This window comes from Brassica napus, chromosome A8 (assembly GCF_020379485.1).
Source record: "Brassica napus cultivar Da-Ae chromosome A8, Da-Ae, whole genome shotgun sequence".
NCBI lineage: Eukaryota > Viridiplantae > Streptophyta > Magnoliopsida > Brassicales > Brassicaceae > Brassica > Brassica napus.
Window position 1 is genome coordinate 14,554,777 of NC_063441.1, and position 14,706 is coordinate 14,569,482.

Genomic DNA, 14,706 nt, shown 5'->3' on the forward strand with positions numbered 1-14,706 from the left:
TTACATCAACTTCTTGCCTCCTCTGTTCTTTCAGCCACTTAGGGTCGTCTTTTGTAGCAGCTATGAGATCTATATGGTGAGTGTTCGGATTTCTTGTTTATAACAATTAACAACAGATGTGTATTCACTCTTAAATTTCATAGACGTTAACAACAAATGATGCTTCAGAACCCTGAAAAAAGCCACTAACATCAAGTTTGTGTTTTAGACACTTTATATGGATGGGAAACTCACGCTCCTTGGCTTCATGGATCTTGCATTCCATTGGATGATATAATGTTGCTGCCAAATCTCTTGAACACAATCTTTATTCTCTGCAATAAACAGACTCTGATCAAAAGCTGCGCTTAAGTATGTTATCCAGTGTCGTCTGGGTTTCTTGACACCGTATTCCCCTAGACAATATTCTTGGTCTGCTTTGCCATTATCATTTTCAAATGGTGGAAAAATGGTTTGGTTTTTTTTTTTAAACTAGAAGTCACAATGATTCATTGGTAAGATATTTTTGTTCCTTTTGAATTGTTTAAGCTAGACTAACTGAGAAAATATAGAATACCTTTAAAATGTTTGTGCTTTACACAGTGTACAACAATGGAGTACAACACACAAATAATATGAAGTCTTAGATGGTCTCTTTTCCTTTGCTTAACTATTCTTGTGTTCTATGACTTGTCCTGACAAGTTGATAGTATAAGTAACCTGTTTATGATAAACATATATCACATTAGTTTCACTTTTGTTAAGAAAACGTATCTTAACAAGAGGAAAGAATTTTTAGAAGAAAGCACTTACAAAGTGTGAGAAGCTAACTCTGTGAAGAAGAAACCCATCTTCTATTTCTCTGACACTGGAAATGATGCATTATTCTCAAACATTAGATTGAGCGGTTATAGGTTAACAATGTCATAAGAGATCTTGTTACCTCTTACTACCATTCGTTGAACCTCGGTTCACCCACGTATTAAAACCCGTAATGCAAGTGAAGCTATAGTACTCCTTGGCTCCGCTGATGCAGTCTTTTTCGATATATATATATGTTCTTGAATCATCACAGTTTTTCCTCTCAGATGTTTTCCATTTCATTGGACTAGATGCAGATATTAAAAAAAATACTTGGATATGCAGTGGTATATTCAATGTATTTGATGGTTTTGCTGAAATGTCCTTGCAACTCTCTTGGCTTCGTCTGGACCCTTACTTAGTGTATAGGTGAAGAATGGGTGTAATCTAACCTCAATGCGCCTGTATCAAGAACAAGAGTGTCTATGAGCTGCGTAGCAGACTTACCAGTCTCCATCTTCTGCTTTTAGAATCTCTTAAGCCCTTTCCATCGACTGATCATCAAGCCATTCAGTGCTACACCTATCATATCCTTGAATTGCAGTAAGAGGGTAGAATGATTAATCAGACAAAACAAAGAATGAAAACGGAAGACCCCACTTATCTTTTAATGGGTGTATTTGAGCGTTGCATGTGTGAACCACGCATTTGGGCTCCATAAGCATAACACAGCATTAGATGCCAAGTGTTTTTGGAAGAGAACTTGCCCTTGTAGTTGTCCTCTTTCTATTTCCATGTTATTATTGGTAAGACTAACTAGTGAATGACTAACTTATTTCAGAGCATTAGTTCAAAACAAAATCATGTCTACTGATTAATCACTTTCATGAACCCTAAATTTAAACCAAGGACAAAATACTATACCCATCTTGAATGTTTGTTATCAAGATAGTGTACTTGATTATATCGAGAACACCTTTTCCATACACCCCCTTGCTTCTTATGTTATGATTCCCCTCTGTTAAAACATTAACATCAAATATGAGTAATATATATGATCATAATACGAGAAGAATGGCCCAATGATCATACCTTTTGCTGTTTCTGAGTCTCTGAGGATTGGATTACTGAAGCACTTTCATGACAGATTTTGGCGTATCATCTTTTACGCTAAGACCTAAGAATCGGACACATGTCTTGTTTTAGGTGAAAGACGATAAATCCAACATGAGTGATATGCAAAAAGTGGTTCACACAAGAACATATTTTAAGATAACACTACCCTTTTGAATCTGCTGTTACAAAGGAATAAATTAGCAAAAGCATGAAAGGGTTTGGCTTTATGGACTAAGGGCAAAAAATCAAAGAAGAAACCAGTCAGATGGCAACTCCATATAAAACAAGGTAACAATACAGGAAACCTGTAGATGTTAGCTAGTCTATTCCGGGCTATTCCAGTTATGCAACTCACCATATAATATGATTTGATTGAGTTTTGGTTAGTGAGTTATCAGCAAAGTTCATTTCCAGGTTTTAGTGTGTAAGCCGTTTACTTCCCTCATTAATATGCTTGTAGCAAAACACGAGACAAAACGATTAAAAAAGCATGACACACACCTTCAAACTGACACCATCCACATGAACCAAGTTCTTGACTACAAAAAGCAGAGAGAAATCGACAAATGCCTCAGAATAGAGTAACCAACAAGTGCTCTTGCCAATCTTTAGTTTCAAGTCAAGAAACCCCATTGAATCCACCATGACTGAGAAACGCGTCTCTATATATTATCAACCAATATAAACTGTTAAACTGCGAAAATCAATATTAGTGATTGAACAATGACAAACACGTAATGGAAAATGCAAGCAAACTGAGGTAATGACATCAATGTTTCTCCACGATCATCAAACTAAAAATCTCTAGTCAAAATTACTATGTTATTATCAATGATTTTACCTGATTGCTACACTTTCAACGTTGAAATTTATATATTTGAAGTATCTTCCCACTTGATATTGATCTCATTCTCCTGTAAAAGCAAGCAATTTAGCAAACACAAAACCAGGTTGTTATTATTGCTTTAACGGGCTGTCTTCTTGCATAGGTCTTTTGGTGATGACAGTGCCTAAACCCACAACACAGGATCCTGTTCAACTACAATAAACTGACTTGCACAGCAAGGATTAAAAACAAATTAATCAGCACTTTTCTCACAATGATATCATCATTAGAGTTGCTTAAATGCCCTTAGCTCTATAACTTTTCTTTTGTTTTAGTTTACCTACCTAACAATCAGTACAGCTTAATTGCCTAATTGGAGATGCAACAAAAGGAAGATAACAAAGATAGCCTAACACATCAGAATATCACATGGCGCATCACACGTAACTTCAGCGATCTGGTAGAATCTGCCTCTACATCAATCCATGGTTATGAAAATATGATACTCCAACAAAATATAGTTTGAAATATTTCACAGCATAAATACAATCATCTTTCATCTGAACTCACTGATTGGACTACTTCAAGAACAAATATCTGAATTTAAGCGGATGAAGATAAGCAGAAACAACAGTCATCATAAATAACCTAAACCATCACAATCATCTAAACCAACAATAAGTACATGGAATTTCTAACGTCTGCTTTATATAGAGTATATGCATGATTACCATGCTAAGGAAAATAAGCTGGATATAATACTTAAGACAATGATAACATACACGGAAAATCTAGGCCTCTCCGCTTGTTATCTGTTTAGAGACTTCATGTATTAGATTCAAGGTGAAGCACTTAAGACACTAGAACATGTAACTAACCAAGTTTACAATTTGATTTTATCTCACACAAAACAAGGTATTTTCAATATACAGTATATGGTGAATATGATTAAAAACCCAGTTACTCATTCATGGAAATTAACAAAAACACCACTGGTTCTTAAACCATTAAAAGAGTGCATTTTGTATCTTAGCATAATCATTGCAAAACTAGGCATCCAATAGACAAAATTTAAAAATATTAGCTTGAAGCAAAACTAATGATCCAACCAGCAAACAGTAATATCTGCTGAGAAATAAATCAGGCAACCTAATATCAATCATTTCAGAAAATAAAATTCTATTTCTAACATTAAATCCGGCTCCAGTGTTATTTATTCCATGACTTCTATTATGGATTTCAAGGTGAAGCACATTAGACACCAGTACCATTACACATATTTCACAATTTGATTTCATCAAACACAACACAAAGACATTTTCTTAATAGAATGTTCGACACAAGTTTAGTAAAATGCCCTATAAAGCCAATATTGCGGAGATAGAAAAAACACAAACTCATGCTTTTGCTCAAAGCAAACTCCACAAAATCACTGCAAAACTAGGCATCCAATTACAAAGCCCTAAGTTTTGATTTAGAAGAAAAAAAAAAGATTAATAGTTAAGCTTGACCAGCACAACGAAAGATCAAACCAACACAAAAAACATAAGATCAAATACAGTGTATTCTGAAACTTTCATTAAACCAACCATTGCAATAAAAAATAACAAGTTTACTTCTTCAGCAGCAGAAGATAACCAATTTCAGTACAAAATAGCATTTTCAACCTTCTTTGTTACCATATAAGATAAACTGTCTTAGTATAAACTAATATTTCGACTTGGAAGAACTCAAAAACCAAGAACAAAATCTATTTCATAGCAAAATTAGACGCAGAAATAAATAAATTTGCAAGGAAAAAATGATATATATTAAAAAGTATTAGGTATAGGGTTCATCAATCTTTTTATTTTGGATCACAACTTGCAAAGAAATCAATTTAAGCGACTCTCCTCCACCTACTTTCGGGTCACATTCCAAGATAAAACTTCAATGCAAAAACTAGCATTAATCCGTACAAACCTAACACCAAAAAGGAAATTAGAGATGAAAGACTTTTAAGAACAAACAGCTAGATTCAGTGTTTCATTACCGACTCATTAGAAAAATTCATACTTTCATTAATTAAAACGGTACAGAACCAGTGTGTAAATGATTCTAAACTGAAAAAGTGACCACCATTCACAAAATTCCATCATTTATGGCTTCTGGTGAAACCTGAAAACCACATCTGGTTTCTAAAATTTGAAAAGAAAGAAGATAGAAGGAGAAAAACAGCTGCATATATAATCTGAGATTCACTTGCATATAGCTATAAAGATTTTCAGAGAATTTCAGCATGCAAAAATTTAAACACACAAAAAAAGAGAAGAAAAACTCAGATTATATTTTTTTTTAAAAGACAAAGAGACAATCAGTAAATAGTTATTTAATCTTTGAGAAGAATGTGTACCGGTGGGGGTTCATGATCATCAAAACTCGCGCTTTTCCTAGATCCGGTAGAAGAAAACAATATAGCACACTTCACAAAATCTGATCTATAAATCTGAGCTTTACTCCACCAAACTGCTTGAGAAGAAACATTCTAGAGAATATGCCCGCAAGAACCCGCAACCCGTAACGAAAAAAAGCTAAAGAAAAAAACGTAACCCGTAACGAAATGATAATGAAAGGGCGTCAGTCTTATCCACATCACCATTCCAGTGCACAACAAAAGAGATGATAAGAAGGTAAGTGATATGTAGATGATAAAAAGGCCAACAAAGTTGAGAGAAGAGAGAGAGAAAGCGAGAAGTCAGGCAACTGACAGAAAGAGAGGTGAGCACGCACACGCAAAGTTATTGACACATAACAGTGCCTTGCAAGTGCTCACTCTCTTCTGTCAGTTTTCTCTGTTGCATTTCTTCTCTGTCTTCTAGCAACTTATAATTAAATAAAACCCACATAGATTTTCCGTGCAAAAAGACTCAAAATCTCTCATCCTAACTCCCCGTTCTCACAGATCTCTCCAAACCCTAGTGAACACAAGAGAAAATCCTCAATTCGATCGTATTTTAATTCTCAGAGATCTAGCTGTTTGATGAGCATTGCTTTCTGCCAATGGCGACACAGTCGGTATATAAAGGGGAGAGAGAGAGAGAGAGAGAGAGAGAGAGAGAGAGAGAGAGAGAGAGAGAGAGAGAGAGATCTTCTTTCTTTTGTTTTGTTTGGTCCAATCCTTGGCTCCTTGCTAAGAGTTCTACAGAGTTTCAAACACGTGTTTTATAGTGACTGGGTAAAAGAGCACACCTGGTCTGTCAAATCTGTAAACAGATTGAGAGGTCTTCGATTTAAACCGGCTTTTCAAAGGTGGCGCGTGTGTAACACAGCCGGGGAAAAGGCCATATGTGTTGTGTGTGTGACTATTTTGTCCAATGAATTCTTATGTCAGACCTACTTTTTCCCTTTCTATTAATTTCATGAATTAAACATTTAATTCTGTTGTTCATATAAGCCACCCTTTGTATGTATGACAACCCAATCTGCTAAAGATTCTACTCGTGAATATGTGGTTAAGAGTAACATTCATTTTTGTTCCTTGGCCCTTCTCAAAGAAAACGTTTACAGCTCAAAAAAATGACAAATTGTTTAAGCTTATAAGTTTAACTCTTTTTTTTTTCATTGCACTGAAAGAATGCTTTTCACCCTAAGATTGTTTAGTTTCCTAATTACAACTACCATTAGGTCAGAAAGCAATTTCAAATTTTCGACCATTTCACGAGTAGAGTTTCCGAGAAAGCTAAACCCCAGTAATGGAGATGAATTTTGGATTGGGAGTTCAGATGATTTGTGAAATCTATTCAGAGCTTCTAAAAAATCTTAGAAATTGTGTTCTTCAGTTTGAGAAAATTCGAATTGTCATTTTCACTACAAATGAACATTTTCCATTTTTGTATAAATTATTTCAAAATTAAATCGACAAAACATCTATCTTATTAAGAAGAATAATGAACCATATGAAATTTTAAACCACCAATGACGAAAGTTCATACATATGTATCAAAACATAATGTGAATACAGAAAGTTCAGACTTATGTTGATATGTATCTTTAAAGGTTTGTTCTTTCTTAATTGGGTCATGTTTCGAATTTCCTTTTTAGACGCTAATCATGATGACTAATTGTCTATTAATATATTCAGTATCGTAATCAATAATTACGTGAAAAAACACTTCCACTAACTCAGAATATATTTTAAACTAAAATTATTAATGGCATTGGTACACTGTACCAAGCGACTGAATTGGCTTAAGGGATGAATGGCTACAGATGTTAAGATACAATCTTATCAGATCCTCTTGTCTTCCTCATTTTCATCTTTTAGAAACCCCATTTCGGTAATCTTTCTTGGATAAACAAATGTAATCGGTAAATTATAGAATTGTGAAAGAGAAACTTCATTATGCGATTCACCGTATTTTTACAAATATAAATGTATACATATTTGCAGTTATATCCCATCGATTATATTATGTTAAGATAAATAGGCAAAAAATTTACAGTAATTAAAGATTATACAGTTTACACTGCTTCTTTGTTCAATCTTATGTTTTTAGATAACATATTTTAACAAAAAGCAAGATCTTCGTATAAAAGTTTTAAAAACATGTATGAAGCAAGATTTGCACATAAAATCACAACAGATAATTATACATGAAAAATAATAATCCAAATCTTTTCTTTCTATCTTTCCAAGAATTTTGGATTCCATATTTGGGAAGACTAGGCCAGCAGATAAATATGTTTTATTATGTTTCCACCTCCATAATGATCGGTTTTTCTTTGGTCAACATATTTAACAATCAGTATATTATTTATTGTATATTGAATATTGAATACATAGAGTCATAGACAGCATAAACACATTTAACATCACAGGGAAACATAACCCAGTCTAAGTCAGGTTTTTATTATTTGAATGTAGAGTGCTTAAACGTAAAAACACTAGAAACCTAAAACTACACCATCAAATCAAGTGACATTATTCTTGTAGTACTAACCACTGCTTAAGATATATATATAGATTTCGATAACAAAGCTTAATTAATTATTTTGTCGACTTGAAACAATAATGGCTATAATGAGCCCATCACATTCTAGTACAAAGTACAATGCATCCTTGTGGTTATATTTGCAATATCCATTATTATCTATCTAACTAGGGTCGGCCCGCCCTACGGGCGGGATATACTTTAATTGTGATCTATGGTTATTAAGTTTTGTACGATTTTATGATTTGTGTTTCAGGTTTGCATTTGCAAGAACTGTATATAATAATGATTTTTTGTCTTTTAGAAAGTTTTATGTGAGAAGAGATTATATGTGATAAGATATATTTTGCTTGTTTACGATTGTTGTTTATATGATATGTCATTTATATCATGTTTTTGTTTATTACATTTTTTATATGGCAATTATTTTAAATAACATTTTTTAAGTTTTTTTCACAAAATAACGTTTAATAAGAAAAATTATCAAAATAGCCTTTTTTTATTTTGAAAAGTTTTATATTAATTTTTTAATTTTAAAAATTTGAAACTCTATCCCTCAAAACTCAACCCATTAACTCTAAAACAAAGTATAGATTAGTTAACTCAACCCATTAACTCTAGATGTATTTTTGCTCTTTAATAAAATATTTTGGTCATTTTTTTCGTTGAATGCTGTTTTTATGACAAAAACTTAAAAAAAACTATCGTAGGAAATTTTTCTTTCTTATATTTTATTTAATGTTTATAATATATTTTATTAAAATTATAATAAGTAAAGCTAATACCAAATATTCACTGTTTTTAGTAAAACTAAATTATCTCTTATTTAGAAAATATATTTCATACCAAATAAATTTTTTTTCTTAAAACACTGTATAGGAGCTTTTTTTATTTTAATTTTTGATAACGAACGTTGTATAGGAGTTAAATACACTAAAACTTCTATAAAGAATATCACTATGTACTATGCTATTTATTAAACTATTACCATAAAACAATATATTACAAAGCTAACTATAGTTAAAATATAATTCTGGATTACAACTCGGTGTAAAATTATAATAAAAATATTCTCAATAAATATGAACAATTTATTTAATTTTTCATTATTAAATATTATTTTGTGTTACAATTACTATGTTTTCAAAAATACCAATCAGGTTAGTACATAGTTATTTAAATAAATTGCATATACTCTCTCACTTAATCTTTAACTTTTTTATCTTTCATTTAAAATATTAAGTATTAATGCATCTGTTTAATAGGCCTAGGAAATTTTTATGATGTAAAAAAAAGATTATATTCTTAACCCATACTCCCTCTATTTCAAAAAGATGCATGTTCTAGAGAAAAAAAATTGTTTCAAAAAGTTAATTTTTTTTATATTTCCAATGCAATTTTTGTCAACTAATAATAAAAAATTTGAAGTTCAAAAAATTAATTGCATTTTTAAAAATCTTATTAGTTTAAAAATATAGGAAATATAAAAGTACAAAAAATATGCATTTATAACTAAATTTTAATATGGTTTATTATAAAATGTGAAAATTTTAAAACATGTCTAATTTTTTTAAACGGATAGAGTATTAGTGAAACCTAATAGGTATATTAATCAAATATTTGTATATATGTGAGAATACAGATTTAAGAATACATTTTTTAATTTATAATTTATTATTAGATAATTATTAAATTTCATGGCTTCATAAATTTATTAAATCTGTGGTTTTGGCTAACCCGTGATTTATAAAGATTTAGAAAATTCTTATGTAAATGGTTCTACTAAAATTATAAATTAATAACTATTATATATAACTCATTTACATAAGAATAAAAACATTGTATTATTTATTTTTATTCAAAGTAAAATTCATTTATAACTTTTATTATTATTTTAATATTTTATTTTTTATTCAAATTATATCTAAAATCACATATATATGTATATCTAAAATCACATATAGTGTAAAATACATATTTCGATATATAAGTTAATACCAAATATTCTAACTAAATAAATGCATGAGTTGTAGGAGTATTTCCTTTGTTTTTATTGATTTGGTTTTAGTTTTCCACATATTCTTATTATGTTTATTTGATGATGTCGACTGTTTTATATTTTATTTTGGAAGTTGTTTGATAAGAAAAAGGTCTTATTGATTTTGAATTACTTGACTGGAAATTCCTTTTTCTTTATAACGAAAAGATAGAAAATTAATTTATAATTATTTATCACTTCTTCCGTCTTTCGCAATTTCTTGTTAAACATGCGACAACATTCAATTTATAGTTTTTTCTAGGTTAGTTACATGTAAGACAAAAATTTAATTCAATCTTGGATCGCTTTATTTCTATAATGCTTTGGCATTTTCAGGATCGCTAAATAACATTTATAGATATCTTTCACATACCCTTCCAAGTATACTGCATAATTAGTTGCATTTTCGTAAGGTACCTTGACAACTCTGTGAATCTATGCCTAGTGACTTTCCCACATTCTAACAGGAAGCTGAACCAGATGAGGGCTCTGAATCACCATCTCGCTTGTTCTTTCCATTACCAGTCCAGCCATTAAAGAGAATCTTTGATTTTCCTTCTCTCCATTCAGGTCCTTCCTCCAACTTAAATGCCTATGCTTCCTTTTACCACCAACTCCACAATGTGAAGAACTCTCTTTACCTGTACAAAACCAAAACTTCAAGGGAGCATTGGGATTATAGAAGTATCCAGAGATTAGAGAACTCTTAAATCAGATTCATCTAGATAAAAGTCTATGGAAACACTGATAATCATAAGCTGCATCTAGGGAAGGCATCAAAGGGAGATGTAATCTGAACAGGAAGGGCTAGGAGTTTTATTTCCCAAGAACATTGGGAAGAAGAGTTCTCTTATCATCACTTGCTGAAGAAAAGTTTAAGAGAGACCTGGGAATTCTTAAGGCAAGTGAGCTTACTAAAAGGCGGACTAAAATCTTGGGGATACATTGCATACCAGAGATGTTTTCCCATCGGATCAGAGAGGTGCGTATCCATGGTGGTATCAATCCAACTGAGAAGCAACACCAGAGAAAGCAGATAAAACAAAGTTAGTGTCATCCAAAACCAGTAAAACAGAAACTGAAGGTACTGTTTAGCCAGAAAAACCAGAGACAGAATTACTTGCACTAAAATCAAGTCGTTTTAGTAGATTTCAATCGGTCAAGCAACCTATCTTCAGCTTTGATCCCTACTAACGCTTAAACTTGGTCCATGACAGTCTATGTGTTCAGTACCACCTCACCATCATCTATGCTGCTGATGTCTGCTGAACTTGATCGCTGAAATTCAATCTGAAGGATGGGGAAAAAATTAGCAAAAAGAAAAAAACAATATGCTGAAGTAAAAGATAAGGGTAGGTGATGGTTCATTTGAATATGTTTTTCGAAACCATGTGCTAAAAATCTAATTCTATGTTCATCATCCTACCAAACAACCTATTATATATATACTGTATATATGTATATGTATTCATTATCTGTTTCTGTGGTTAGAATTCTGACCAATCTGTCTATTCTTTTGTCCTAAATAATTTATAAAAAGTCGACTTTGAAGGACATTGACTGTGAGAGATCAGAACCTCCGTTTCGAAACCTCCGCTTCTCCATCTTCTTCATCATCATCTTCCTCTTCCCAATTGACCCATTTGAGATCATCACCCTCCAAAGTTCTCAACTTTACGTCCTGCTCAAGGTCGTCATTCTCCGTCTCCTGCACCATCGCCAAGGACACGCCTGTTCTAATGACCTCCCGATCTAACCCAACCCTGTGGCAACGACCCGATTCGTCTGAACCGTTACCGGAAATGCAAAGACAGGACGGAGGCGACGATGTAAACGCGATCTAGGGTTCCTCTTCACTCTTGTTTACGGGCCTGTTTACCGAAGCCCAAAACAGTAGAGAAAAAGGAGAAAATAAATCACGGTCTGGGGAGAAGCAAGACACGTGTCAACCCTATAGGGATGGACTTTCCACGTGGACACTGCAGGAGGGAACCGAACAATTTTTTATATAATTAGATTTGATCAGTGTTCAAAAATCGCTAGATGGTGATTAGATGCTTTAAAATATCAACTAGATTTTGATCCGCGCTTCGAAAGCGCGGGGTTTATGGATTATATATGAAGTTAGATATAAGATAGTATTTTAAGTATATTGTGTATTATTATGTTATAAAGTCGTATTATATCGAATACAAAAATTTGTTTAAAATTATATAATTTGTGAATAAGTTTATTGAGGTTTTTTATATACACTCTTATGTAACTATTTCTTAAGTATAAAAATTTTACCCAAATTTGATAAACGAACCAAACCAATACGAAATACAGGTTGATGTTCGGGATTGGGAAAAAGTACCTATTAGATTTTTTTGGACTTGCGGGTCTCTGTTGGACTCCGGGTACCCAAAGTACCGAGAATGTTTTGTTCATGTTATGTATATTTGAGTAATTCATATATGTTCTCAGTATAAACATATTATTGTAAATTTTGGATTCACTTTTTCTGTTATAGTTTCAGGTTTTGGGTAAAATTTCAAATTTTAAAAATATATTTAAAATATTTGATATTTTTGGTTCTCGGATAAGATTTTGGTCTTTTAGATATTTAGTTATTTCTTGTATTTGTTTGATTTTGGGTATTTTTGTGCTCTGATTTTTTGGATTTTCAGAATCTTTACATCTTTTTGTCCTAAATACTCGAACAGCTAGACTCATTACGTAGCCAAATTACATAGTAAATTTTACAGATACTTGAATTATGGACTCAAACTGACCTAGAACTAAAATGAACTGATATGAACAAAAAAAAAATTCAAATACCTAGTTGGATATGTCCAAGACCCAAAGAACTTGTACCTCAAAGAAACCGATTTATATTTGATCCAAAGACCCAAATGCCCAAATCTAACATTTCATTATATTTTTATGTATTTTATAAAAGTTACATTTGTTCAGTTGGTGAAACTTAAGATTTATTTGAGAGGTTTTTGGCTAAATTAATAGTATATATTTGTAGGTTTTTTTGCCGAGCAGTAAAAAAAGATTTGTTGGGTTTTTGATAATTTTAAACTTATCTTAAATACTAAATTGTTATTTATCAATAAAATAAAATTAACATAATATATAATTTTTAAATTTATCGTAATTATGAAGTTAATGAGACATATTTAGAGAAGAATATAATAAAACGTATGTGATATTATATTTTTGTGAATTAAATTTATGTAGTCGTATATATATGGTATAATAGGTCCAATAAATAAAAATTTTGACTAAATAATTGTTAGAAAAATTTAAGGTAACATTGTTTGTCCAAATCAAAGAAAGACCAAAATATCATTAGTTAATAAAAAGGTCCAAACAACCTTTTTAAGTAGATTTATTAAAACTCTTTCCTTTTTAATAGTATTGATTTGAAAAAAATGTCTCGTTTATATCCGATTTATCTTCCTGAACGGATCACTTAAGCCCACACCAATTTTTAAAACACTGGTTTTAATCCATTAAGCCATAAACCAAACTAAAATGAGCTGAAAAGGAAAAACCAAATCAAATAAATAAATAAAGATACACTTTTCCAGCCAAAGATAAAAAAATTTTATACATAAAGAAAATTACAAATTTACACTTTTTCATCCAAGATAAATAAATCTTATAAATAAATAACAGTACGATACTTTATAGTAAAATTAAAAATCAACACAAATTACCTCAATTAAAAAAATTCTAAACAACTAAATTTTAAATAATTATAAGTGATTTTTAAGGTTAGAGTTATTGTGACAATATAAACAATGCATAGATTAAACATACTTGAATTCTTGGTATCAACAAACTAAGCTTTGGTGCATGAAATGTATTTTTTTATTTTAAAATAAAACAATATATATTTAACAATCATAATATAAGTACTGAATCTTTTTGGATGACTAGAAGTTTGTTGATTGAAATGGATATATCTCTCTCTACATCCTGAACCAAATGTTATATGGTCTTGTCAAAATTGTTTCAAATGCCATTGGATTATGTGATTTTTATGTTTTTTTTCAATCCAAGTAGTGATATTAAATAAGTATACTCTTATGAGTTATTCTATATGGAATTGTATATGCCTTTTGTAAATGGTTTGTACCATTTGTTGGATTATTTTCTAAAAGAGTATAATACAGTGAAATTGTGATTATTTTTGTCTTGTGTTTGAATTTTACGATTAAAGAAGATTGAATGTCCACCACTTGACTCTCTTTGTATGCTTTCGGTTTTGTGTTTGAGTATTGGTTTGTACCTTTGTCGACATTGGAAGGCCTTTTATTATGTTCACCAACCGCGTGTTTTCTTTTAGTACTCCTTTCTCAGTTTCACTGAGCCAAATTATCAACTGATTCAAAGAAAACGCAAAACGCTTTATTTGGTGTTCCTGTGCTATTTGATTTACAAACTCTTATTTGTTTCTAACCAATTCGACTAAGATTTTTTTTTCAAGATTGGTTTGATCTTGGGGATTCTCTTTGATCTTGTAACAAAAAAAAGAAAGAAGAGGAGGCATCTTCAAGGATCAGATATGATTAACCAAGTGTACTTTTAAAAGAGAGTGTGAGAAACAGGACATCAGTTATTTTGAAGAGTGTATTTAACCTGAAAGACGAACAGGGAAACTATATGACAAAAGAGTTGGAAGAAAAAATAAAGTTCTAAACATCATAGAGAAACTATATGATAAAAGAGTAAGAAGAAATAAAAATTGAAGTTATAAATATATAGCATGAATGACCAATATATAAAAGCTGCAACTGGATTGACTATTTTTGGAATGGAATGTTTTGGAATGATCAATTCCATTAATTCCATAAAAAAATTTACCATTTAACATGAATGGAATGGAATGCTTATTCCATCAATTCCAAAAAAATCTAATCAAAATACAAAGCAAAACATTCCAAAACAATTTTGATAAGGAACAAATGGAATGAATTCAT

The 14,706-nt window shown here is 31.2% G+C and overlaps 1 long non-coding RNA gene across 1 annotated transcript; it reads right to left on the minus strand.

Moving 5' to 3' along the window:
- Positions 1–534: 534 nt before the first annotated feature.
- LOC106424115 lies at positions 535–13,140 on the minus strand. Its single transcript, XR_007315853.1, has 9 exons — positions 11,308–13,140; positions 10,851–11,020; positions 5,115–10,740; positions 2,738–2,810; positions 2,398–2,558; positions 1,873–1,957; positions 923–1,798; positions 793–847; positions 535–699 (listed from the first exon to the last, which is right to left on the minus strand). It is a non-coding gene; the product is annotated as an uncharacterized LOC106424115 (long non-coding RNA).
- Positions 13,141–14,706: the final 1,566 nt, after the last annotated feature.